The 26,102-nt window shown below is 42.9% G+C and overlaps 2 long non-coding RNA genes across 2 annotated transcripts; one reads left to right on the top strand and one right to left on the bottom strand.

Moving 5' to 3' along the window:
• On the bottom strand, window positions 1-1,590 carry LOC129636092 (uncharacterized). The gene is made up of 2 exons (XR_008706637.1): window positions 1,244-1,590; window positions 1-156 (listed from the first exon to the last, which is right to left on the bottom strand). It is a non-coding gene; the product is annotated as an uncharacterized LOC129636092 (long non-coding RNA).
• On the top strand, window positions 348-25,404 carry LOC129636091 (uncharacterized). Its single transcript, XR_008706636.1, has 3 exons — window positions 348-424; window positions 18,645-18,738; window positions 25,036-25,404. It is a non-coding gene; the product is annotated as an uncharacterized LOC129636091 (long non-coding RNA).
• The last annotated feature ends 698 nt before the right edge of the window (window positions 25,405-26,102 follow it).

A 26,102-nucleotide genomic window follows, 5' to 3' on the forward strand; every position in this document is an offset into this window, starting at 1 on the left:
ACTGTGTAGAGATGATTTCTTGGAGAATTCCCAAGAACATGGGAAAGGTGGTTGCTTCCTGGGAATGAAGCCAGGTGGTTGGAGAACAGAGGGGTAACTTTTCATTCTCAACTCTTTGATACCTTTTGAATTTTGCTTCACGGACATGTATTATCTCTTCAAATAGTAAATTAAGAACAATGTGGGTTAATTGAGCATTCTGCCCCGAAGTATATCCACAATTGATTTAATGTGAAAAGGTTTTAACTGACTTAGGTTATGCTAATGAACTCCCCCTCCCAAATCTCTGAAATTAAAATTCAGGAGAAGACGCAGCACGCCTATCCCGGGACTTGGTCTGCTGGGCACAACAGCAGCGGCCCCCTTTCGGAAGAGAACAGAACCTTGCAGGGTGTTTGGCACATCACGAAGCTGCCCTACAAATGTGAGTTCCTGTCTGTGGGAAAGGAAATGCTCTGGGAGAGGAGCTGGAGGGAACCTCCGCTCCCCTGGCAAGGACAACAGGCTGATGAACGGCTGGTGCTGGGAGCAGCGCCTTGGGAGACCAGGAAATCCAAGGTCATATAGGGTCCGCATTCTTCAGCCTAGCACAGTCCCCTGCACACAGTAAACACTCAAAAAAAAAAAAAAAAAAGCATTCGCATTTCCGGAGTGAATGAAAGTACCAAGAGTTACCGGGGGATCTTGCCTAAGGGTGGTGTCAAATGCTGTTGGAAAGCTTTGGGGAAGTCCCATAAATAGATGACATTTAGCCTGGGGCTTTAAGGAGGAATCCCCCAGACTTCCCTGGCGGTCCAGGGCTTAAGGCTCTGTGCTTGTAATGCAAGGGGCATGAGTTCTATCCCTGGCCGGGAACTAAGGTAGACCAGAAATTTAAAAACAAAACAGCCGGCGGACAAGGAGGATAAAACGGGATTTTAGGCAGAGAGAACAAGTTACCTTTGGACAGAAGAGCGGAGGGAGAGGAGCTCATAGAACACCTATCTGTCCTGCTTAGCGGGCTCAGTCGCTCAGCGCTGTTCGACTCTTAGCCACCCCATAGATTATAGCTCCCCAAGGTCCTCTGTTCGTGGGATTTCCCAAAGCAAGAACTCTGCAGTGGGGTGACATTTCCGTCTCCAGGAGATCTTCCCAACCCAAGGATCAAACCCGAGTCTCCTGCACTGGCAGACTGATTCTTTAGCGCTGAGCCACCAGGGAAGCCCCCTGTCGTGTTTGGAGCAGCCATTATGTGGTCAGTTACCTCTGAGGGCATTGCGTGTGTTGGCAGCTGTCTGACAAAATGAGCTCAAAAAGGTCCAAAACTGACAGACAGGAAAGAGAACAACCAGGTCGCATTCACTTGAACAGAGAGGAGACTTCAGGAAGGGAGGGCCTCACTTGGAACCCATCCCTACCTCAAAGGCTAACTGTGAGATGTGGGCGGAGCCGAGCTCACAGCCTATCAGATCCAGTTCCTCCTTGGTAAACCGCCCCCTTCATTATAAATATAATCTCTGACAGCCACAGATAATGGAGGGCCACGATCTGTAAATGCTTTAGAAATCCTAAACTGGTTTTTAAAATTTTGTCAACAAAACCCACCCTGAGCTGATCTGAAGCTACTCATAGACTTAATTGATCTCACTCCATGTGTCTGTATATACGTTCTGCTGTGGCAATAGGCGTAATTGATTACAGGATGCTATGCTAGACACTGCTGAGGGGTTCTATAACATATCCTGGGTGACCATGCTGCTTTTCTAAAATTTGGAAAATTCTGAGTTCTGAAACACATTAAGCCCCGAGAGTTTTGCCAGGATTTGTGATCTAAAAGACCAAAACAGGTAATGTCTAAAATAAAAATAGTATAATGCCCTGGCTATAAAAGAAGAAGAAATCAAAGAATAGAAATGTATAAAAATAGGATGCATATTTCATTATGTAAATGCTAGGGCAGGACTACACCAGAAGACTTAACACAAACTGGGGAGAGTGATAGACACCCCTCCTGTGGGGTGGCTGCTGCTGCTGCTAAGTTGCTTCAGTTGTGTCTGACTCTGTGCGACCCCATAGACGGCAGCACACCAGGCTCCTCTGTCCCAGGGATTCTCCAGGCAAGAGTACTGGAGTGGGTTGCCATTTCCTTCTCTGCCTATGGGGTGGGGGTGGCCCCTAAAGTGGACTTTTCTTTTTTTTTTAAACAATAACTTGTTTGTGTGCTTTTATTATTTATCCATTTATGATATGCCAGGTCTTAGTTGTGCCAGCTATGCCAGTTATGCCAGCTATGCCAGGTCTTAGTTGTGGCATGCAGACTCTTTAATTGAGGCATGTGGGATCTAGTTCCCTGACCCAGGTCCCCGGCATTGGGAGTGCAAAGTCTGAGCCACTAGACCACCAGAGAAGTCCCAAAGTAGACTTTTGAAGGTGGCAATTCAAATGAAACTGATAAAGTTGTATACACTTTTTTGCAACTCAAATACTAGGAGTGACATTGCCGTAATTTTCCAAAATGGTGAGTAACTGTTGGTAAAGTTCTGATACAAAAAAAAAAAATAGTCTCCCTCAATCTACTCAATAGCTGCATTCCTGGAAAATCTAGTGCATATAAAAACCATGCAAAATTACTTTCTGTTTCTTTGTAAAACATAGTTAGGTTTTAGTCCCAGATGATTATAATGAGGTTTTTTTGCTTACTTACAATATATGTTTTAATGACAGGTTAGGAAGAGATTCAGGATGCAGGACAAGTCTTTGTCCTGGGCAACTGCCTTACACATGGTGCCTTTCGTCCCTGGCCCCACATGTTACATGTCAGTAGTGTTCCCCATTCAGATCATTATGACAACTAGAAATGCCCCTCCCATTTCTAAAACCCTTTGGATGGTAACCTCCAAGGGGAACACTGCTCATCTGCAGCCACCCTCAGAACCACCAAGTGGAGAGCAAGGCTTGGTGGATGAGCAATGGAGTTCCAAGGCACGCATAGTCCAGCTGAGGAATCTTGCAATCGAGTCTGGACTGAGCAGTTTGGAATTGAAGAACCTTGATTTTCCCAGAAACGAAGGCTCAGGAAACACATAGGCTTTGAATACCTAAGTTCCTCATCAGGGGTGCCAGCATGGCACTGTGGCTCTCTAATTGATGGCTGAACTGCAGGAGGTTTTGGCCTCTGGCATCACTGTCCCCCCCCCACCGCCACCCCTATCAGTGAGGTGGCACCTTCTCCAAGGGCCAATGGGCCATGCAGTACTTGGCTGATCTGCCCAGGTTGGGGCATGTCAAGCAGTCCATGGCTGCTCACCTTCCTGTAAAACTCACTCTCCAAGTCTCAATATATCTTAAGGGTGAGGAGTTAAACACAACAGTCTGTTCACCATAGCCAAAAGGTGGAGGCAAACTGAGTGTGCTTCCATGGATGAATGGGCCCCCAAATGTGGCCCATACATACAGTGGAATATTAGTCAGTCTTAGGAAGGAAGGAGATTCTGGCACATGCTACAGCGTGTGAATGAAACTTGAAGACATCATGCCAAGTGAAACAAGCCAGTCACAAAAGACAGATACTGTTGGATTCCGGTCTCTAGAGCAGTCAAATTCAGAGACAGGAAGTGGAATGGTGGTTGCCAGAGGTTGGGAGAAGGGAATGGGGAGTTATTGTTGAATGGGGACAGAGTTTCGGTTTTGCAAGATAAAGAGAGTGCTAGAGATGGACGGTGGCCATGACTGCACAACACCATGAAAGGTACTTAATGCCATTGTACTGCACTCTACTGTACTTAATGCCACTTAAGAATGGTTAAGATGGTAGATTTCATGTCAAGTGTATTTTAGCACAAATAAAAATTTAAAAACAAAGAATGAAGGCACCGATGGAAAGACTGGGAAGCAAGTATGAACTCTGCCATTGACCAGGTTGTTGTGGATCTTGGCCAGGTTAACCTCTCTGGGTCTTAGTCTCCATACCTGTGAAACAGGGATAGCAATGTACTCTTCTTGGGGTGGGAGTGCATTACCAGATTCACCCAGGATCGTGTGTGTGTAAGCCACGGGGCAGGCTGTCTACACTCAGGAAACATGGTTGTTATTATGCATGCACGTTTCACTTACTGCTCCTGAAAGCAATCTTTTCCCCTCAGACACTCCCATAGAAGCATTTGGGGTGTCCAGCCCAACAGCAGGGTTAGATGGACATTAACAAAGAAGAATGACTGGAGACTGAAGACCCAGGGAAGTGTGAGTAGAAGCTTCCTGGGTCTTCCTGCCTGGGGATCAGCAGCCTTCTCACCCACAGTGAACTGTCCTCAGAAGTGTTTTAGGCAACTTCGCTGTATCTAGAGAAAGCCCTTCTTATCCAACCCCCACTCCCAGAAGGACACATCTCCTTAAGTGTAAAACCTTCACTATTCCCATTTAGACTCTCAAGGAGAGTTGATAATAGTTGTTGACAACAGCAAGTGTTCATTTTCTTTTGTTTTGGTTAAACAATAATTTGATTGGAAAAATGCTTCCTGGTGCAGTAATTAATGATCGGCTGGAGCTGATAACACCTGAGGTAAAAGCAAAAGGCACTTAACCCAGCTAGTCATTAGCTACCAGGAAAAATGTTAGACCTGGAGGGTAATCTGTGCTGGTACAAACTCTAAGATTAGTAGGAAGAAAGAGGAAAAAAAAAAAAAAAACCCTAAGCCATTTCTTTTTGTGAAATGTAAAGTTTAAAAATGGAGCATTTTGTTGCCATAGACACCATTCCTGGCTCTGGGCTGTCCTCCACTCCTGAATCCAGCCACACAGCAATTAGACACAGTTTTCAGCAGGGCAGCAGAGCCTCCCAAGTACCTATAATGAATATCTGTAGCTCCAGGCTTCCGCGGAAATCCTCAAGCCTTCACTTGTCACCGTAATTTCCTTGGGAAGTGTTTCTAATTACACATTTCTTGCTGCCTGCTCCAGGTCAAGTCTTCTTGTGTACAATATACGAATTACATAAAACCTCAAAACGGTGAGGGGGACCCTGGAGTGGTCCAAAGTGCTCTGTAGTTGTTTTTTAACTTAGTAGTTAAGCATTACTGGGTTTAATAGGGCATCATTTGCATGAGCAAAAATGTTTAAAGAACAGCACGTGCCTTGTTTTTTATAAATCTCGTAGAGGTCAGACCCATTTCAGCAAGACATTTATATAGTAACAGAATCTCCATCGCCAACACATGCTGTGTTTCTTTTAAGTGCTATAGCAGGGTCTGTGTGAAGAGGAACTTCATTCTTTTGTATTATCTCCTGGGGCCTGCCACTTAGGGGACTCCTGGCAGTTTAGTTTCCTGGAGGTGGACTCTTGGTTTTGGTAATTCTCCAAGATGTCAATCTCCGCTCACTGTTCTTAAAGAAAATTGAAGTCAAGTTAAATCTCAATCCAGATGCTACTGTATGGACGGTAAATTTTCTTTGGGTTTGAATAAATTGGAGGATATTCTAGCTCTTGAAGAAGAGGCAAAAATAGGTTTTCTAAAAGGGTAGGTTTGTTTGGACTGGGGGTTCCCCTCCTTACAGGGGAGCTCTAAATTCCACTAACCTCTCTAACTTGCCTTGGAGTACTGAGTCAATGCTCACAGGTAGGGACCCTCTGAGCACCTTGGTGGGGCTGAGGAGTTGGGCTCAGCAGAGCCCCCAGGCAGTGTCCATTTGGGGAGGGCTGGTCCTGGCCCCAGCTTGCAACTGATGCTGATGCAAGAACATGCTCTGACCCTGGTCCCTAAGGAGTCTCAGCAGAAAGTGGCATCTGCTGCAAGATATGGCATTTGCTCCAGGCTTGCCTCTGCCCACTGGCTCCTCCTCCCAGTCTCTAAATGTTGATACCTAGGGCTCAATCCAGGACCTCTTTTCTCTGCCTGTACTCAATTCCTAAGTGACCTCACCCAGTGACAAGGCCCTAAACTAATACTATCTGTAGAAGATTGTGTTTTCCAGAGTTGGCCCCAACAGTGATGTCTCCATCCTCTATGCTCATCTACAATGTGGTCTTCACACTCTTTTCATGGAGAGAAGGGATCTATATCAACCACCGTTTCATCCCACCTTGAATCCTGGCAGGCTCTAACTCTCCAGTAGCCCACAGAATGCAGTGGGAATGATTTCCGAGGCTAAGTTAGGAAATATCTTGTTTACTGATAGTCTCACCTTTTGAAGCCCTGAGCTGCCATGTAAGTAGTCCAACTACCCCAAGACTGCCATGATATAAGGAGCTCAAGCCACATGGAGAAGCCACATTAAGTGTTCCAGTTGACAGCCTCTGCCGAGGTCCCAGTGATTAGCCAGAGTCAATTGTCAGATTTATAAATGAGGATATTTCCAGGTGGTTCCAGTCCCAGCCCTCATGTTGCTCCTAACGCTTGAGTCTTCCAAGCTCAGACCCCAAAATTGTAAAGTAGGAACTACACTTTCCTGCTATATGCTGCCTCTGAATTTCTAACCCCAAAATTGATGGGTAGATGAAATAGATTTTTTAAGCTATGTTTTGGGGTCATTTCTTTTTTTAAAAAATATGTATTTATTTGGCTGCACTGGGTCTTAGTTGCAGCATGTGGGATCTAGTTCTCTGACCAGAGATTGAACCTGTGCCCCTTGCAGTGTAAGCATGGTGTCCTAACCACCGAACTCTTTTAAATCTTACTTCTCTTTAATCCCTCAAGTATATTTATATATATTCTTGAGACTATATGGAGTTGCCCAACTCTCTCTATATATACATGGAGTCCAGTGACTATAAATTTCTCAAGAAACAGGATTTTTTCTTTGATTCATCACTGTTGCTTTTCCGCCCTGGTCTTTGCACTGTTCATGTGTGTTCATTACACCGTGTGTGCTGGTGGAATTCACGAAGAAGCAATTGTGTCCAGTGTGTGTTTTACCTATATTTAATAACCCTGGAATGTAGTAGCTGCTCAATTAATACATGTGCTTAGTGACTGGATCATGATCTACTAACTGCAGGACATGTAAGGGGAAAGTAAGCATAAGAGCTGGTCTTGGCCTTCAGTTACTGTTTATGCCTTGCCCAACAATGAAAGAGCTATCCCAAGGCAGTATGTGATTATGATTTGTTGACAAAAGTTTGTGGGAAGTAGAGAAAGCTTTTCTAAGCCTATATAACCAAAGTCATAAAATATAAAGGAGAAGACTGTTTGTACTGCATAAAAATGAAACATTCTGCACATTTAAAAAAAAATCATAAATATGTTTTTAAGGCAAATGGAAAGCCAGGAAAAAGTTGTCGATGTATTAGCAGAGATATAAAATATTTTTAATATTTCAAGAGATATTTTATGTCAATAAGAAAAAGATGAATAGTTTTCAGTTAGGGAAACAATATAAACACTCAAAACAAACAAAAAATGTAAATAGTGAACAAAAGGGAGAACACCTTCAACCTCATTAGCCCATAGAAATTCATAGTAAAACCACACTAAAATAACATGTTTCTTTATCAAATTGGCAAAGTATTTTCCTTAAGATAATCTGCAATGTTTAGCAAGATTAGGAAGGCTGAAAATTGATGTTTAAAGTTGCATGTCAAAAACCTTTCAAATGGGCATGCATTTGAACATCCAGCATTTCCACATCCCCAAATTTATGCCTGAGAATTTATTGCTGAAGTTTGCCAAGATCTGTACACAAGATACTTCATGAAGTACTGATCTTAATAGCAGAAAATTGGGATTAATGTCCAGCCATTGGGATTTAGTTGGTTAAATAAATCATAACACCACTCTGTAATATAACATTATATTACATTTATATAACATATATAATCATTTCAAGTGCTGATCTGAAAAATATTTAGTGAAGTGGGAACATATTCATGTTATACAGTTAAAGATTCAATGTATCAAGCAAATGTAGAGTCATGTTCTTTTTCATTCATTTTCATATATATTTCCATTATCAAAAAGATGCATAGAAGAAGCCTAGAAAGATTTACACCAAAATTTTCAGAATCCTGTGATTTTATTTTTTCTTACCTTTTTTGCGTTTCTAAGTTTTCTACACTAACGCTCTTTTATATTCAGGAAAAAAAAATTACCATTATTTCTTTTAAGCTGTGTAGAAGGTTGCCCCTGCAGGGAAGGTGGAAATGCCAGTTCTGATTGCTTCCTTTGAAAATCTCTCAAGGCGCCACGGGCACACATTTATAAGAGCCCATTCTGTCCTGAGAATAGAGTGGGTGTGGGAGGAACCTGGGTGAATGTTTTGTGCTCGCAGCTCAACCTGTAGCAAACCTTTAGGACTGTGGGAATAGGTGCTTTGCATTCTGTAAAGCTGACAGATGTAAGTCAGGTTTCTTCTCTGTCTGTCTCCGTCATGTGAAAAGATCTGTGAACGGCGGGCTTCATTAGTCTCAATGCATCTCCAACCCCATCAGGAGCTTTTCAGTTTCATGGGCAAGTGATTTGCTTTTTTTTTTGGCTCCTGAAAGAAATAAAGAATTGATACAATTAGTTGTGTTTACTGCACCTGAGGGTGGAGCTGCAGTGAATTCCAACATTCTGCAGCAAAGTAAAAATGAGATGGGTGTGAGAAGTGAGACAGTCACGGGGAAGCAAAGTTGACTGGTTTTCTCCTTCATCTGGCCTTTAGTTTTACAAGGATACACAAAAATTATACAAAGAAGTCTGATGGGAATAGTTTCTAAAACTAAAAAGCAACATCACCAGTGGTTCAGTCTTCATGAATTCCTCTGACTATATTTCCAAATGTAAAGCCCTGTATGAAAAACCTATATAAAACCTCCCTGTATAAGACCATCCTTTTCCGCTTTGGGGACCACTGAAACAAGTGACTATTATAGAACAGAAAAAAGGAAAAGGTTTTTAAAATATGTGTGTTTAGATGCTCACATCAAATGCGATCAATTCACAATGCAGAATACCTCCTGTGTATAGATACAAACAAAAGCATTTCCTTTGCTCCAAGGGATCTTTTCTCCATTTTATTATTGCTAGTATAAAAGATCCCTGGATTGGGAAGATCCCCTGGAGGAGGAAATGGTAACCCGCTCCAGTATTCTTATCTGCAAAATTCCATGAACTGAGGAGCAGTCCATGGGGCCACAAAGAGTCGGACACAACCGAGCAACTGAGTACACTATAAAAGTTCAGGAAATGTCTTAAAATGCACGAGTGGCTTTGCTGACATTTTATGAGATTTCTTTTGGATTCAGGAAGCTTTGAATGACTCTGTACAGATGTTTCTAGAAGGTTTATGGCTCTTCTTCGAAGTTTCCGGAGAGTGGTCAGCTCCACATCATACCTCATGGGACCCAAGGCTCATGACAATGAAAATCAAGGGAGGCTTTCTCTCAATTTTCTTTGGGCTTGAAAACTGGAAACACCACGAAAGACAATAAATTCAGCGACAAATCAGACTGGTGTCTTCCCTGTGCCAGCAACCACATCCACAAGCTGTCATGGTGTGGCATGTTACAGCCTTTGACCTGCTGGAGTTTATAGTTGGGGTTGAGGATGAAGCCAGGGAGGGTTCATTCGTTTTAATAGGCTTCTGGGTGTTTCCATTCTTATTTCATTCTTGGGCGAGCAGAAGGAAATGGTTTTCAACAACCTCTGTGATAAAACTATTTGCTTATTCAACTCAGCTCTAAAAATGCTAAAGGAAGATTTAATGGTCACACAAAGTCCCCCAGCTATCTCTTTCTAAATATACTTCACATATATGAGGCAGGAATCTCTCTCCTGCTTTCCTCCACACTCTCCCCAAGTTCCTCCCAAACTGGCCTACCTTGGCTTTTTTCTTCTCTCTCCTTTTTCTCATCCTTTTCCAGTGGATTTTTCCTTCTCTCTGCTCTTCCCCTATAAATCAAATCAGCCTACCTTGGCCTTTCTCAATTTCCTCCTTTAGCCTAACACCACACACAAAGCCCAGTATCTACCAGGAAAGAGAAAATTCTCTTACTGGGTGTGGTAACTCCAAGTATTAGGTATGGTTAACTCACCTGACAGATGAGAAACCTGGAGATAGAGAGGGAAGATAACTTAGCCAAATTCACACAGCTCACAAGCAGCAGAACCAGTCTTCAAAATTCCTCATTCCAAGGACTGCCTGGCGGTCCAGTGGCTGAGACTCTTTGTTCCCAATGCAGGGGCCTGAATTCAATCCCTAGTCCGGGAACTAGATCCCACATGTGGCAACTAAGAGTTCACATGTCACAACAAATGATCCTGCTTGCCACAAGTAAGACACAGTGCAAGAAAAGAAAAACTATCAGTTCCGTTCAGTCACTCAGTCACAGCCAACTCTTTGTGACCCCATGGACTGCAGCACACCAGTCTTCCCTATCTATCACCAACTCTTGGAACTTGCTCAAACTCATGTCCATAGAGTCAGTGATGCCATCCAACCATCTCATCCTCTGTCACCCCCTTCTCCTCCTGCCTTCAGTCTTTCCCAGCATCAGGGTCTTTTCCAATGAGTCAGTTCTTCGCATAAGGTGGCCTAAGTATTGGAGCTTTAGCTTCATCATCAGTCCTTCCAATGAATTTTCAGGACTGATTTCCTTTAGGATCGAATGGTTTGATCTTCTTGCAGTCCAAGGGACTCTCAAGAATCTTCTCCAACACCACAGTTCAAAAGCATCAATTCTTCAGGGCTCAGCCTTCTTTATAGTCCAACTCTCACATCCATACATGACTACTGGAAAAACCATAGCTTTGATTAGACAGACCTTTGTTGGCAAAGCAATGTCTCTGCTTTTTAATATGCTGTCTACCTTGGTCATAGCTTTTCTTCCAAGGAGCAAATGTCTTTTAATTTCGTGGCTGCAGTCACCATCTGCAGTGATTTTGGAGTCCAAGAACATAAAGTCTATCACTGTTTCCATTGTTTCCCCATTTATTTGCCATGAAGTGATGGGACCGGATGCCATGATCTTAGTTTTTGAATGTTGAGTTTTAAGCCAGCTTTTTCACTCTCCTCTTTCACTTTCATCAAGAGGCTCTTTAGTTCCTCTTTACTTTCTGCCATAAGGGTGGCATCATCTGCATATGAGGTTATTGATATTTCTCCTGGCAATCTTGATTCCAGCTTGTGCTTCATCCAGCCCAGCAGAAAGCATGATGTACTCTGTATAGAATTTAAATAAGCAGTGTGGCAATATACCACCTTGATGTACTCCTTTCCCAATTTGGAACCAGATTGTTGTTCCATGTCCAGTTCTAACTGTTGCTTCTTGACCTGGATACAGATTTCTCAGGAGGCAGGTCAGGTGGTCTGGTATTCCCATCTCTTTCAGAATTTTCCACAGTTTGCTGTGATCTACATAGTCAAAGGCTTTGGCATAGTCAATAAAGCAGAAGTAAATGTTTTTCTGGAACTTTCTTGCTTTTTTGATGATCCAGTGGATGTTGGCAATTTAATCTCTGGTTCCTCTGCCTTTTCCAAATCCAACTTGAACATCTGGAAGTTCACGGTTGACGTACTTTTGAAGCCTGGCTTGGAGAATTTTGAGCATTACTTTACTAGCGTGTGAGATGAGTGCAGTTTTGCAGTAGTTTGAACATTCTTTGGCATTGCCCTTCTTTGGGACTGGAATGAAAACTGATCTTTTCCTGTTCTGTGGCCACTGCTGAGTTTTCCAAATTTGCTGGCATATTTAGTGCGGCACTTTCGTAGCATCATCTTTTAGGACTTGAAATAGCTCAACTGGAATTCCACCACCTCTACTATCTTTGTTTTCAGTGATGCTTCCTAAGACCCACTTGACTTTGCATTCCAGGGTGTCTGGCTCTAGGTGAGTGATCACACTGTCATGATTATCTGAGTCATGAAGATCTTTTATGTATAATTCTTCTGTGTATTCTTGCCACCTCTTCTTAATATCTTCTGCTTCTGTTAGGTCCACACCATTTCTGTTCTTTATTGTGCCCATCTTTGCATGAAATGTTCCCTTGGTATCTGTAATTTTCTTGAAGAGATCTCTAGTCTTTCCCATTCTATTGTTTTTCTCTATTTCTTTGCATTGATCACTGATGAAGGCTTTCTTGTCTCTCCTTGCTATTCTTTGGAACTCTGCATTCAAATGGGTATATCTTTCCTTTTCTCCTTTGCCTTTAGCTTCTCTTCTCATAGAAAAACTATGACCCAGTGCAAATTAAAAAAAAGAAAAAACCTCATTCCAATGCTTGGACTGTTTCCAAGGTGCAAGGGGAGGCCTTCAGGGAGGGCTCTAGGGGGTGGGGGTGGTGAGGGACAGAACTAAGTCATATTTATCGACAGCCACATCCTCTCAGCTTTGCCAGGCGGCTTCTGCGCTCTGGACAGGAAACAGCTCTCTCCCAGGAAGCTCCCTGTGGTGTTTGTCTCAGGCAACACAGACACTGTGGAAAAAAGCATTTTTTTTTTTGTTCTCAGAGGTCTGTATCTGTCTAGTTCCAGGGGGACACTCACACTGTTTTCCCATGAGTGGTGCCCCCTAGAGTTGTGTGAGGGCTCAGCCTTGTCTCCATGGTCACTTTATTTCTCATGATGCTTTTTTGGGAGATCTTTAGAGGAGGACTGTGACATCTGCTCTTGGAATGTTTTCAGCCCTGCTGAGCTTCAAAGCCCACATCTGTTCTGGGGTCTTTAAGTTTTACATTTTTGTTAATTTTTGGCAGTACTGTGTAGCATACGAGATCTTTATTCACCAACCAGGGATTGAACCTGTGCCCCCTGCAGTGGAATCTCAGAGTCTTAACCACTGGACTGCCAGAGAAGTCCCACATTCTGGGGTCTTTTGCTTCTAGATCTTCCCAGTTCTCTCTGACACTTTGGGCAGGGACCAATAACCTAAGCTTAAAACTCACATTGTCTTAAGAACCTAGAGGCAACCCCTCCTGTAGCAGGAAGTATTTCAAAGGATCTGAGAAAAACAAATCCCAAAGTGTACGTGTGAATATATGACCAGATTGTCTAGAGGTTACTGTTGTATAAAATTCAGAAATGACCACTTTCAGGTGAGAATCTGCGAGTAATTTCGGTGAATTTTGGGAGTGGGGCTGGGAAGAGCAGGAAGTGAGGAGACTTCAAAGTTTCTGTAGAAATAATTTGAGGGAGGGGGCATCTTCTCTCCTTTTGTCCCTCTTAGGTAGGTCTCCTGACTTTGCTGGGCCCATGAGAGTCTAAACGCCACTTTCCTGGGGCTGAAGGGCCATGGGAGTTTTCTAGTTGAATAGCTTGGGAGTTGGTGACCAATGGGAAGACCAGTGTCAGTGAAAAAAGCAGTCTTGATCTGTAGATGAAAGGTGGCTTTAAATGAGCAAAACTCCCTGTACTTGGGGCTTGAATAAGCCTGGGCATCCTAACCATTTTTAGTACCCATTTTTGATCTGCTTTTAACATGATGACCGATCAAGAGACAACTGACTCACAAGAGCCAGAAGGGAAGGGAAGCTGAAGGAGGTTTCTAGAAACCATTTCTCAGGGCCAACTTTCATCTGCCAGCCAGCTTTCCAAGTGAGATTAGAAGTATTGAAGTAAGAAGAAGGGAATTATGGGTTTTGTTCCTGTGTGAGTGTGTGAGTGTGTGTGTGTGTGTGTGTGTGTGTGTGTAAATTGCTTTAGTCATGTCCGACTCTTTGCGATCCCATGGACTGTAGCACACCAGGCTCCTCTGTCCATGGGATTCTTCAGGCAAGAATACTTGAGTGGGTTGCCACGCACTCCTCCAGGGGACCTTCCTGACCCAGGGGTTGAACCCAGGTCTCTTATGTCTCTTACCTGGCAGGCGGGTTCTTTACCAGTAGAACCACCTGGGAAGCCCTATAAACCTGTGGGATCTGCACTAAATCAGTGTGGTTAGTGTAAGAACTGAATGGAATGGAATTGTAGGACACCCAGTTGGTGTGAGAAGAGCTGGAAAATTGGTTGGTGCAGAGTTAAGTGAAAAAAAACCTCATTTAGTGTCAAATGTGGTATGAATGGAAACTGTACACCTCATTACAAGTGTTCTCTCTTTTTTTGACAAATATCATATGATATTGCTTACATGTGGAATCTAAAAAACAGGCTACAAATGAACTTATCTAAAAAACAGAAATAGAGTTACAGATGTAAAAAATAAACTTATGGTTAACAGGGGTAAGAGGGAGAGGAATAAATTGGGAGATTGGGATTGACATATACATAGTACTGTATATAAAATAGATAACTAATAAGGACCTAGTGTGTAGCCCAGGGATCTCTACTCAGCACTCTGTAATGGCCTATGGGGAAAGAATCTTAAAAAGAGTGACTATATGTATAACAGATTCACTTTGCTATCCACCTGAAACTAACACAGCATTGTAAATCAACTGTATTCCAGTAACAATTTTTAAAAAAAGTTTAACAGGAGTCCTTTTCTGAGAACTGAAAATTCTGGAACCTTGAAGCAATAAGCACTGAGGTTTTGAATAAAGCAGGTGGGGACAATTATTAGCCTTTTGGCTCTTTCTCTTCTTTCACTCTTGGACAAGCAGATAAAGGAAGATGGTTTTAAACAGCCAGTTTGATAAGACTATTAAGTTTGTTTGAGGTTTAAGGGGGGTGGTTTTATTTTTTTAAAGATAAAATAACGGTTAACCCCTACACCACGTTGTGGGGGTCATGCTGGCTGTGTTGTCCTGGCTTGGTCAACAGTGGGAGACACTCTGCAGCCTGGGATCCAGAAGTGACCTGCTGGCTACGTTGATGCTGCTGGACAAACAGCTGGGCTGTAGACCACAGGCTTGAGAAATGTTTTCCCAGCCGGGCCAAGGGAGGCTACGCACTGCTGTGGTTTGTTCATCTGTTTTCTTCATCCTGTGCAGAAAAGGCAGGTCCAGCAGAGGCTGTTGTCACAAATCCATAATATGTACCTAACATTCAAAGTTCCTCACATACCTTTATGCCATATAAAAATAACATTCTATGTGTAATTTATGTTTCTTAGAATCTAAGTATGTTCACTATGCAAAGATGAGTTCATAACATACTAATCCTAGGTGAAGAATGTTTAAGAAACCAGAACAAGATTTTAGACAGAAGCACACTTGCTTTCTCAATGAGCAAAACTCCATGTGCTTGGGGTTTGAATGAGCCTGAACTTCATAACTCATTTTAATACTTGTCTTTGATCTGTTTTTTGCCTAATGATCAATCAACAGACTTTTGAGTGACTACTTGAAGAAACTTTGATGTAGAAAATGCTAGGCTAGAATCATTACCTCATGTCCTGTTGGGACTCTATGGAAAAATATTCTTTCTAGTTTCGTGTTCAGGAAAAATCCTTTCATCAATTTGAGTCAGTATTAGCAATTCAGAATCTACTAAAATATGGAACAGAATAAACTTGAAAAAGCTAAGAATGGTCTTTCTAAAAACTCATCAGCACATTAAAGTGATGTGTCCAAGATGTGATCGTCCCAGAAACTGCCTAAAAAACTGTCTTAATAGAAACTGTCTAGTTTCCCCCTCCCAGAGTGGTTTTTCTTTTTTTTCTCTCAATGGTAGTACACAAAGAGCATCAACTGCTTTGAGTTGCCAGTTGTTTTTCCCAAGGAAAACATGCTGTTGTTATCAAGAATCTATGCTGTGCAATGTTTATAGCTTTTCCAAGTCTCTTCATTAAGAGAAATGTGCTCCAGGGCTTCCCTGATGGCTCAGTAGTAAAGAATCCTCCTGCCAATGCAGGAGACATAGGTTCGATCCCAGATCTGGGAAGATTCCACATGCTGCAGAGCAACTAAATCTGTGTGCCCCAGCTATTGAGCCTGTGCTCCAGAGCCCAGGAGCGGCAACTCCTGAGCCCATGTGCTACAACTCCTGAAGCCCAGGCGCCCTGGAGCCTGTGCTCCTCAACAAGAGAAGCCACTGCAGTGAGAAACCTACGCACTGCAACTCACCCACTCACCGCAACTAGAGAAAATCCAGTGCAGCAACAAAGACCCAGCACAGCCAAAAATAAACAAATAAATAACATTACTTTAAAAAAAAGAGAAAGGTGCTCCAGCAGGCACAATAGCAGCTCATCCACACACACACACACACACACATCCTTATCCTTCAAAAACTCAGAACATTCATGCCTGTATCAGCATGATTTCAGATAAATACCAACCCACGAACCTAAACATCATGTTGGCAGCGCCAGTAAACAAAGAAAAAGTACAGTGTTCAGCTTGCCCTCACCTCATCCGCCTCCACGGGCACTATATTTTAATGCATTTTTGTTAGGTGGCCAACCCTGTCATAATTTGTGTCTGCTTGGGTGTCTTACTAGGAAGTACAGTTCTGATTTTTAGAGGAAAAAAATATTCTTTTAATTGCAGAACTGTGAATGGCAGTAACTTATGGCAAAAAAGGTGTATGATATGTAGTTTTTAAAAATCTCATTTAGGGACCTCCTGACTGTCCAGTGAAGAATCTGTGCTTCCATTGCAGAGGGCGCAGGTTTGATCACTGGTGGGGGAGCTAAGATCCCATACGCTGCGTGGCAGGGTCAAAAAATAAAAATAAATAAAAAATCATGTTTAGAAGAAACACAGTAATTTGTTTCAGGCTATCAAGGAGATCCAACCAGTCCATTTTGAAGGAGATCAGCCCTGGGATTTCTTTGGAAGGAATAATGCTAAAGCTGAAACTCCAGTACTTTGGCCACCTCATGCGAAGAGTTGACTCATTGGAAAAGACTCTGATGCTGGGAGGGATTGGGGGCAGGAGGAGAAGGGGACAACAGAGGATGAGATGGCTGGATGGCATCACTGACTCGATGGACGTGAGTCTGAGTGAACTCCGGGAGTTGATGATGGACAGGGAGGCCTGGCGTGCTGCGATTTATGGGGTCGCAAAGAGTCGGACACGACTGAGCGACTGAACTGAACTGAACTGATCATGAATATTACAGCCCCAATATATACGTGAATCACACAACAGGGCCTTTTTGGTTACAATTTGTATCATGACCCATTTAGATTTATTAACTCTTGGTGGAGCTGATGTAGCAATGCTTTAAAAAAAAGGATAAATTGAACATTTATTTTAGCTCTAAGATACTGTATATAAATAGCACTTTCCATGACTAAAGTCCCCCAACTCCCACTTAAAAACATGCATAGTATTTTCTCCATGTACATGGATTGACTTTTTGTCTGGACTGTAAGCTTCTTTTTTAAGTGAAGTATAGGTGCTATGCAATATTATATTATGTTCTGAAACGAATTATTATATTAGTTTCAGATGTACATCTTAGTGTTTCACCAGTCATGTACAGTATGACTTGATCATCACAATAAGTAGAGTAATGGTCTGTCACCGGAGAAAGTTATCACAATATTATTGACTACATTCTTTATGCTGTACATTATATCCAGGTGACTTATAAATCACATCTTCCTTATCTAGTTGTCTGTCGATGGACTCTTAGGTTGTGTCTGTATCCTGTCTCTTGTCAATCGACATAGGCGTAGGTGTGCAAATTAGTGTTTATTCATTCAGCCACCCTGTGTCTTTCGGTTGGAAGGCTTTAGTCCATTTACAAAGTAATTATTATTAGGGATGTTATGCATTGCCACTTTAATTGTTTTCTGATAGTTTTTGTAGTTCCTCTCTGTTCCTTATTTATTCTCCTGTCGTCTTCCCTTGTGATTTGATGACTTTCTTTACTGTTACGTTTGTATTCCTGTCTCTTTATTTTTTGTGTGTATCTGTTATAGATTTTTGGTTTGCAATTACCATGAGGTTCATATAAAACAGCCTATGTGTTAATGTTTAGCAGTCTGCTTCAAGTTGATGGTCACTTAGTTTTGAGCACTTTCTAAAGGCACTACATTTTTACAACCCCTCTCACATTTGTTTTTGGCATCATATTTTACACTTTTTAATTTTGTATATCACTTAACTCATCATTTTAATTTGAACATTTTTAATATTTGTTTGTATTTATTTGGCTGTATGAGGTCTTACTTGCAGCATACAGAAGGTTTAGTTGCCACATATGAGCTCTAGCTCCCTGCCCAGGGATGGAACCCAGGCCCCCTGCATTGGAGGCATGGAGTCTTAGCCACTGGACCACCAGGGAAGTTCCCAATTATTTTAAATGTAGAGAATTTTACTACTTTTGTCTTTTAATGTTCATACTACCTCTACTATGTGTTTGCCTTTACCAGTGAGATTTTTTTCTCTCAGAATTTTCTTGTTTTGAGTTATGGCCTTTTCTTTTCTGTTTAAAGTTCCTGTAACTTTTCTTGTAAGTCCAGTTTAGTGGTGATGAATTCCTTTGGCTTTCGCTTGTCTGGGGAACTATCTCTCCTTCAATTCTGAATTATGACCTTGTCAGGTAGAGTTTTCTTGGCTGTGAGTAGTTTCCTTTCAGGACTTTTAATAAATAGTGGCCATCATTTCTGACCTGTAAAGTTTCTGCTGAAAAATCAGCTGATAGCTCATTGGGGGGGTTCCCTTGAATGTAGCTAGTTATTTTTCTCTTGCTGCTTTTAAGACTGTCTCTTTAACATTTGACAATTTAATTATAATTATTTAATATTAATTACTTAAGCATATTTAATAATAATTACGATTTATCTTGGTGTTGATCTTTTTGAGTTCCTCTTGCTTGGGACTTTCTGTGATTCCTGAATGTGGATGTCTGTTTCCTTCACCAGGTTGCTGCTGCTGCTGCTGCTGCTGCTGCTGCTGCTGCTAAGTCGCTTCAGTCGTGTCCGACTCTGTGCGACCCCATAGACGGCAGCCCACCAGGTTAGGGAAGCTTTTAGCCATTATTTCTTCAAATAGGTTTTCTGTCCCTTTCTCTCCTCCTTCTGGGAACTGATAATATGAATGTTAGTACACTTGATGCTCTCCCAGAGGCCCCTTAAACTATGTTAACTTTTAAAAATTCTCTTTCTTTTTGCTGATTTCCACTTCCGTGTTTTCCAGGTCACTGATGTGTTCTGCATCCTCTAAACTGCTATTGATTCTCTCTAGTCAGTTATCATATTCTTCAGTTCTGACTGGTTCTTCTTCCTATTTTCTATCTCTTTGTTGAAGTTCTCACTGAGTTCATCCATTTTTCTCCCAGTGAGCACTTTTGTGACTGTTTCTTTGAACTTTTTATCTGGGGAAATTGCCTATCTGTTTCATTTAGTTATTTTTCTGAGATTTTTTGCCTTTCTTTCATTTGGAAGGTGTTCCTTTATCTCCTCAGTTTACCTAAGTCTTTGAGTTTGTTTCCATGTATTAGGTATATCAGCTACATCTTCAGGTCTTGAAAGAGTGGTCTTATGCAGAAGATGCCTTGTGGGGTCTTGGGTCCTCATACTCCCTGGTCATCAGAGCCAGATCCCCGGTGGGCTGTGTGTGCCCCCTTGTTGTGGTTGGGCCATGATTGCTGCAGGTGCATTGGTGGGCGGGGTTGGTTCTTAGCCATCTGGCTGAGTGGTCCTGTCACAACTGCTGCCGTTGTGCAGATGTGCCGTCCTTGCCCCCCGTGTTGCAAGGCCTGGCTGTGACTGTTGCAGGAACTCTGGTGTGCAGGACTGCCCCCAGAAGCTGGAGCCACTCCATGGAGTGGGCACTGGTGCTGGCCAGGGTGACCTGTTGGGTGGGGCAGGGAGGGAGCCACTTTGGCTGGGGTAGACTGGTTGGGCAGGGTAACTTGTCAGAGGAACACCAGGGCAGATGCATGGTGTTAACTAGTCTGATGAATCATGACAGTCATGGCACCATCCAGCACCAGGCCTGCTAGGCGGAAAGAGAATTTTTTAAATGGCACCCGCCAGCACTCTAGTCTTAGAGAAAGTCCCACCCAATCCCTTCCCCTCCAGCACATGCCCTAAATTAGTCAATGAGTCACCTTCTCATATGACCCAGGAACTTTCCAAGCTGCTGCCTCTGCCCTGGGACTCACAGCAAGTAAGTCTGTGCCCAAGCGCTTCAAGATCAGAGTCTCAGGGGCCTTGCCTGGTGGCTCAGTGGTTACGACTCTGAGCTTTCAATGCCGGGTTCCTGGATTCAATTCCTGATCGGGAAACTAAGATCCCACATGCCATGGGTCATGACCTAAAACAAACAACTGAAAAATGATCAGAGTCTCAGTTTCCCACAGGCCTCTAGCTCCCTTGGACATAGATCCTCTGGTTTTCAAAGCCAGGTGTTGGCGGCAGGATTGGGTGTGGTGGGGGGGAAGCAGAAGGGTTTCGGGGGATTCATCTTCTCTGTGCAGTCCTTTCTGCAGGGGGCTTCATCAGCTCTGATAGCCCTCCTCCTTTGTGGGTGCTGCACAGGGAGGTGTGACTTCCGACTAGACTTCATCTCTGCCCCTCCAGCCTGTCTCACCGTGGCCTTTTCTTCCTGTCCTTAGGTGTAGAAAGTCGTTTCTGCTGGTCTTTAGGTGGGTCTCAGGGCTAATTGTTCTCCATGCATTTGTAAGTCTGGTGTGTCCGTGGGAAGAGGTGAGCACTTGTAGGTCTGGTGTATCCGTGGGAGGAGGTGAGCTCAGGATCTTCCTACCTGATCTGGAAAACTCATGATCAATGCTTTATAAGCTGATTCCAGATGCCACATTGCCGCTGGTTCAGTTACCACCACTTTAGCAAATATTTTTCCAAAACATTCCAATCTACTGTTCGTGATGCATTTAAGTGAATTTCTCTATCAGGTTTGGTGCCAACTTTTAGAAAATAAAAAATGACTAGATACAAAGATCTGTATCAAGGCCTGGAGAGAAATAGAGAACATTTTTGGATAAATTTTCCCTTGGATTTGATTACATGAAAGCACCCAGGGACTCCCCTGGTGATCCAGTGACTAAGACTCTGTGCTCCCAGTGCAGGAGTCCTGGGTTCAATCCCTCAGGGAACTAGATCCCACATGCCACAACTTAGAGTTCATATACTGCAACTAAAATCACGCATGCTGTAGCGAAGACCTAGGCCAGCAAAATGAGTAAATACATAAATGGAACATTTTTAAAAAGGAAAGCACTCACAGACTATGATCTCAGTTCCCTGTCCAGATAAAATGCTGTACTCCTTCCCTTTCTTGGGAATGTGTCTGAGCAGTTTGTCCAAGGGTGACCAGTGACCCTTGTATCAGGCCAAGGCACTGAGGCAGTTGGCCAGAAGAGATTCTGAGAGATCTGTGGCCAGAGGACAAGAAGACCCAAGAGCCTGAGCAGTAATGAGTCAGAGCCAGGTGTACTGTAGAAGTCCAGAGCCCAGAAATACCCAGGGGCTGAGCAAGGCAAGAAGGCCAGACTCTAAGCACACACCTGCTAGGAAAGCTGGTAGGGTGTCTAAGTCCTAAGTCAAGACATGGTCAAAGGATGAGGGCTTTTTTTGTTTTCTTTCTTACCCCCACCCAATTATATGTGTGTATATATATATATATAGTCCATGGGGTCACTAAGAGTAGGAAGAGACTGAGCGACTTCACTTTCACTTTTCACTTTCATACATTGGAGAAGGAAATGGTAACCCACTCCAGTGTTCTTGCCTGGAGAATCCCAGGGACGGGGAAGCCTGGTGGGCTGCAGTCCATGGGGTCGCTAGGAGTCGGACACGACTGAGCGACTTCACTTTCACTTTTCACTTTCATGCATTGGAGAAGGAAATGGCAACCCACTCCAGCGTTCTTGCCTGGAGAATCCCAGGGACAGGGAAGCCTGGTGGGCTGCCGTCTATGGGGTCGCACAGAGTCGGACATGACTGAAGCGACTTAGCAGCAGCATATGTATATATATACACACATATAGTTGTCATTCTGTTGTTAAGTTGTATCCAACTCTTTGCGACCCCACTGACTGCAGTACACCAGGCTTCCCTGTCCTTCACCATCTTCTGGAGTTTGCTCAAATGTTTGTTCATTGAGTCAGTCCATCCAAGCATCTCATCCTTTGTTGCCCCTTTCTCCTCCTGTCCTTAATGTTTCCCAACATCAGGGTCTTTTCCAATGAGTCTGCTCTTTTCATCAGGTGGCCAAAGTATTGGAGCTTCAGCTTCAGTACCAGTCCTTCCAATGAATATTCAAGGTTGATTTCATTTAGGATCGACTGGTTGGATCTCCTTGCTGTCCAAGGGACTCTCACGAGTCTTCTCCAGAAAGAATTGAAAGCATCAGTTCTTCAGTGCTCAGCCTTCTTTATGGACCAACTCACATTGGTACATGACTGTTGGAAAAACCATACTTTGGACTATATGAACCTTGGTTGGCAATGTGATGTCTCTGCTTTTTAATACGCTGTCTAGGTTTGTCATAGCTTTTTTTCCAAGGAGCAAGTTGCTGCCTGAGCTATGAGAGAAGCTACTTACATATACATACATATATATATATATTTGCTGCACCAGATCTTACTTGTGGCACGTGAGATCTTTGATCTTCATTTTGGCATGCAGGATCTAGTTTCCTAACAGGATTCAAAGCTGGGCCCCCTGTCTGTATTGGGAGCAGGGATTCTTAGCCACTGGACCACCAGGGAAGTCCCCCTACTCCCTAATTCTGTATTTTCCACAAAATGTTCTCTCCTTTTAATGGTTACTTAAACCCTGCCTCTCTCTTAAGATCAGGGTTACATCGCCTTTTGTTTCACCCTCTGCTGACTCAAGCCACAACTCTTTCTCTCCTTGGCTTTTGCTGTTAACCATCTATGCAACTCACTCAGGACTTAACCTGATGGTGTTCTTCTGACCTTCAGAATTGTTGTTTCAATGTGTCTTGTTTCCCCAAACCAGAATAAAAGTTCCTTGAAGTTAGGACCTGATCCACAGTGTGAGAGACCGGACACAGACTTGAAGTCAGGCTTGCTCAGCCACTGACAGAGCTATGCATGCTCAGTCGCTCAGTTGTGTCTGACTTTTTGCGACCCTATGCACTTTAACCCACCAGGTTCTTCCATCCATGAGATTTTCCAGGCAAGAATACTGGAGTGGGGTGCCATTTCCTCCTCCAGGGGAATCCTCTTGACCCTGCGTCTCCTGCATTGGCAGGCAGATTCTTTACCACTGAGCCACCTGGGAAGCCTCTGATGGTGCCGTTGGCCTGTGGTTTATTGCATTTTTCTGAAAGGAGATAAGACGGCTCCCAGAGCCTGAGGCAAGGGTTGCGTTTTCCTGGCTGAGTAGTCCTGGCACAGCCTCCCTGGGGTCTGGGTATAATTTTCTGGTGGTGTTTTCTCATGATTTACCCTCTTATCATTTTGCTCTCCAGCTTCTTTTAACCACACTTGTGTTACCTTTTCTAGGTTAAAGGAAATTCTGCCTTCTTTCTGTGATCTGCAAAAGTTAGATTGTTATTGCACCTCGATATAATGCTGACTTTTGAACTTGGCAAGTGTCTAATCATTCAATTTTTGGCTTTCTTGAACCTTTTCTCACAATCCCATGTGAGTCTTTATTATTCATTCTTTACTATTTATCCTTCCCATCCATGGGCCATGTACTTTTCAGGTCAGGTTAAAAGAAGAGTTCCTTGGTGTCCACTGCGGCACTTTGGTTTCAACAGTTCAGTGGGGGTGCAGCTGTCACTGGGAGGACAATTATATGGCCCTTGGGCTAAAGGATTTTTAGCATCCCTGGCCTTCTAACAGTGAGGACCAGCATTGCCCCCAGATATTTCAACAAGCAAAAATGTCCCCACCAATTTCCCAATGGTTCCTTGTCGAGTCACATGATTTTTGATGCTGCCTCCTCACCCCACACTCTAACAACACTCACTTTCTCTCTAAATGGGATTGTTTGTGCCTCTGCCAATAGACTGTTTCTTTTTTGAAAGCTTGTCATACCTTTAAGTTATTCTTCCTTTCAGAGGTTTTATTTTTGCTTTGGAATGAGTCATGTATTATTTTGTTTTACTTATTATTATGGGAATAGTCAAACATACTCAAATGGAGAAAGTAACAAAATGAACCCCCATGGATCTATCATCTAGTTTCAACAATGATCAGCTCATAGACGATCCTGTTTTTTTCTCTACCCCCACCTACCACCCTCCACCCACTTCCTGCTGCCATTAGATAATTTTGAAGCAAATTACAGACATCATTCTTTGTACACAGTATTTAGATAAGCTTTCAGATATCTGTTTTGATTTTTGAGGACAGCAAGGGTTAAGGTGAAACACTTGCTTAACTCTCCAGGACTCCACCCTTCCACATCCAGGCACATTCCTTCTGACTCAGCTAACTTCCTCGCTTCCTCTATATTCTGAGATGAAAATGCCAAGACAAGTCAAGAATTTATCAGATGCTCTGTTTTTTAGTGAAGGGAGACTTAAAGCAGCTGTTTGGTTCATGCAGATCTTATCGCTCCTCTGTGTTTTCTTCTGTGCTGGTTTGGTGACTTGTAGTAACAGCTGACCTCCACATCTTCTCTAACATAGTTTAACACTATCCAAATATCATTTCTATTTCTACCTCCCTTTGTATTCCCTGAAAAATTCCCCACCAGGCTGGGAATCTGAATGTGTACTTTAACCAGCCTTCCTGTTTTATTTTTTTGTCTCTCCTGATAATTTGGAAAAAGATAATGTCCTTCTGCTGATGTACTCAAGTTACAATTCCATTCCAGTGCTTAATGAAGTCAAAGAAACTGCTTGTCAGTTGTGACTCTAAGAATATTTTGAAAATGAGGAGAACACATGTTGAGTCAGTTAATGGTTGAGTGCTAATAGGCAACGGAGATCAGATTGATTGGTTTTGTCATGAATGGTTCTTAAGTGACTAAGACAATCAAATGGTCTGTCCTGCCTTCTTCCTTCATAGCCTCGTGGGATGAGTTTGCTGACTATTTCATTGCCCAGTGGTTAGAATTGATTAACCCTGCTGACTTTGGGGCAGCTCTTTGAAAACAAATTGATGAGCCATGTAAGCACTAAGCTTGACCCAGAGCACTCCTAAGTGCCAAACCATTGACTCTGAGCCCGCTGGGCTCTTCAGTTTATTCGGGGAGAAATGACCTTGACCTGGAATGCAACTTTTCTGCCAGCCTCTCACTGAATGATGGCTATCCCCTTGGATATTTTTCCCCAAATGTAACTCCCCGTCCAACTTCTTGCTTCTAGATGCACATTTAAGAAGAGGATAGATCTGTGTTACAAACAGCTTGAAGGCCTCCTGTACACCTACACTGCAGTCAAATCCAGCGAAAGGAAGAGGATGTTAAATGCTCATGTCAGACACTCCAAAGGAATGCTTAGATTGTTATATTCAGTTAGTAAGTGCAGTGTATTGTTTAGAAGAGTCTTGTCAGAATACTTTTTCAAGTTCCACGCCTAAAAAGATGTAATTTTGACGGATTTATCTTCTTTTGTACTTATAACATTTAGCCCCAGATTTGAGAGCACAGTGGTATTTTTATTATCATTATTATTGACTTTAGTCAAATACAGAGGGTGATTTAAGGAACTTAAACTAAAATCAAGCAAGCAGTTCATTAGCACAGAATCTAGAGTCTATGTCTCTGCTAGAATACAGTGATTTGCCAAAGTTGTCCACTCATTCTATCTGCTTTTGCCAAAGTTATAGTTTATAATAAATTCAGTCTAGTGTGGCCATTTACATGGTTGGCAGCAAACAGGTAGGTCACCACCTTGAGCTGCAGAGTGGAAGGTCTTTGAGACAAAAAGAGATGCTCTTCCACAGGACTTCCCTGGCAGTCTAGTGGTTAAGACTCTGTGCTTCCAATGCAGGGGCATGGGTTCAATCCCTGGTTGGGGAAATAGGGCCCCACATGCCATGTGCTGCAGGGGCCCTCCACCCAAAAAGTAAAAAGATTCTTATCCTTGCCTACCTCTCTGAGATGTTGTGGCAGCTAAAAGAGCAAATGTATGTGAAAGTTCTTTGTAAGCTGTAAAAGTGAAACTGTTAGTCTTTCAGTCCTGTCCAAGTCTCTGCAACCCCATGGACTGTAGCTCGCTTTAGGGCTATAGCCCATGGAATTCTCCAGGCAAAAATATTGGAGTGGGTAGCCATTTCCTTTTCCGGGGATCTTTCTGACCCAGGGATCAAACCCAGGTCTTCTGCATTACAGGCAGATTCTTTACTGTCTGAGCGACCAGGGGAGCCCTTTGTAAATTATAAAGCCCTATTCAAAGAAAGTTAAGGATGTTGATATTAAGAGTGTATGACA

This window comes from Bubalus kerabau, chromosome 21, assembly GCF_029407905.1.
Source record: "Bubalus kerabau isolate K-KA32 ecotype Philippines breed swamp buffalo chromosome 21, PCC_UOA_SB_1v2, whole genome shotgun sequence".
Classification (NCBI taxonomy): domain Eukaryota; kingdom Metazoa; phylum Chordata; class Mammalia; order Artiodactyla; family Bovidae; genus Bubalus; species Bubalus kerabau.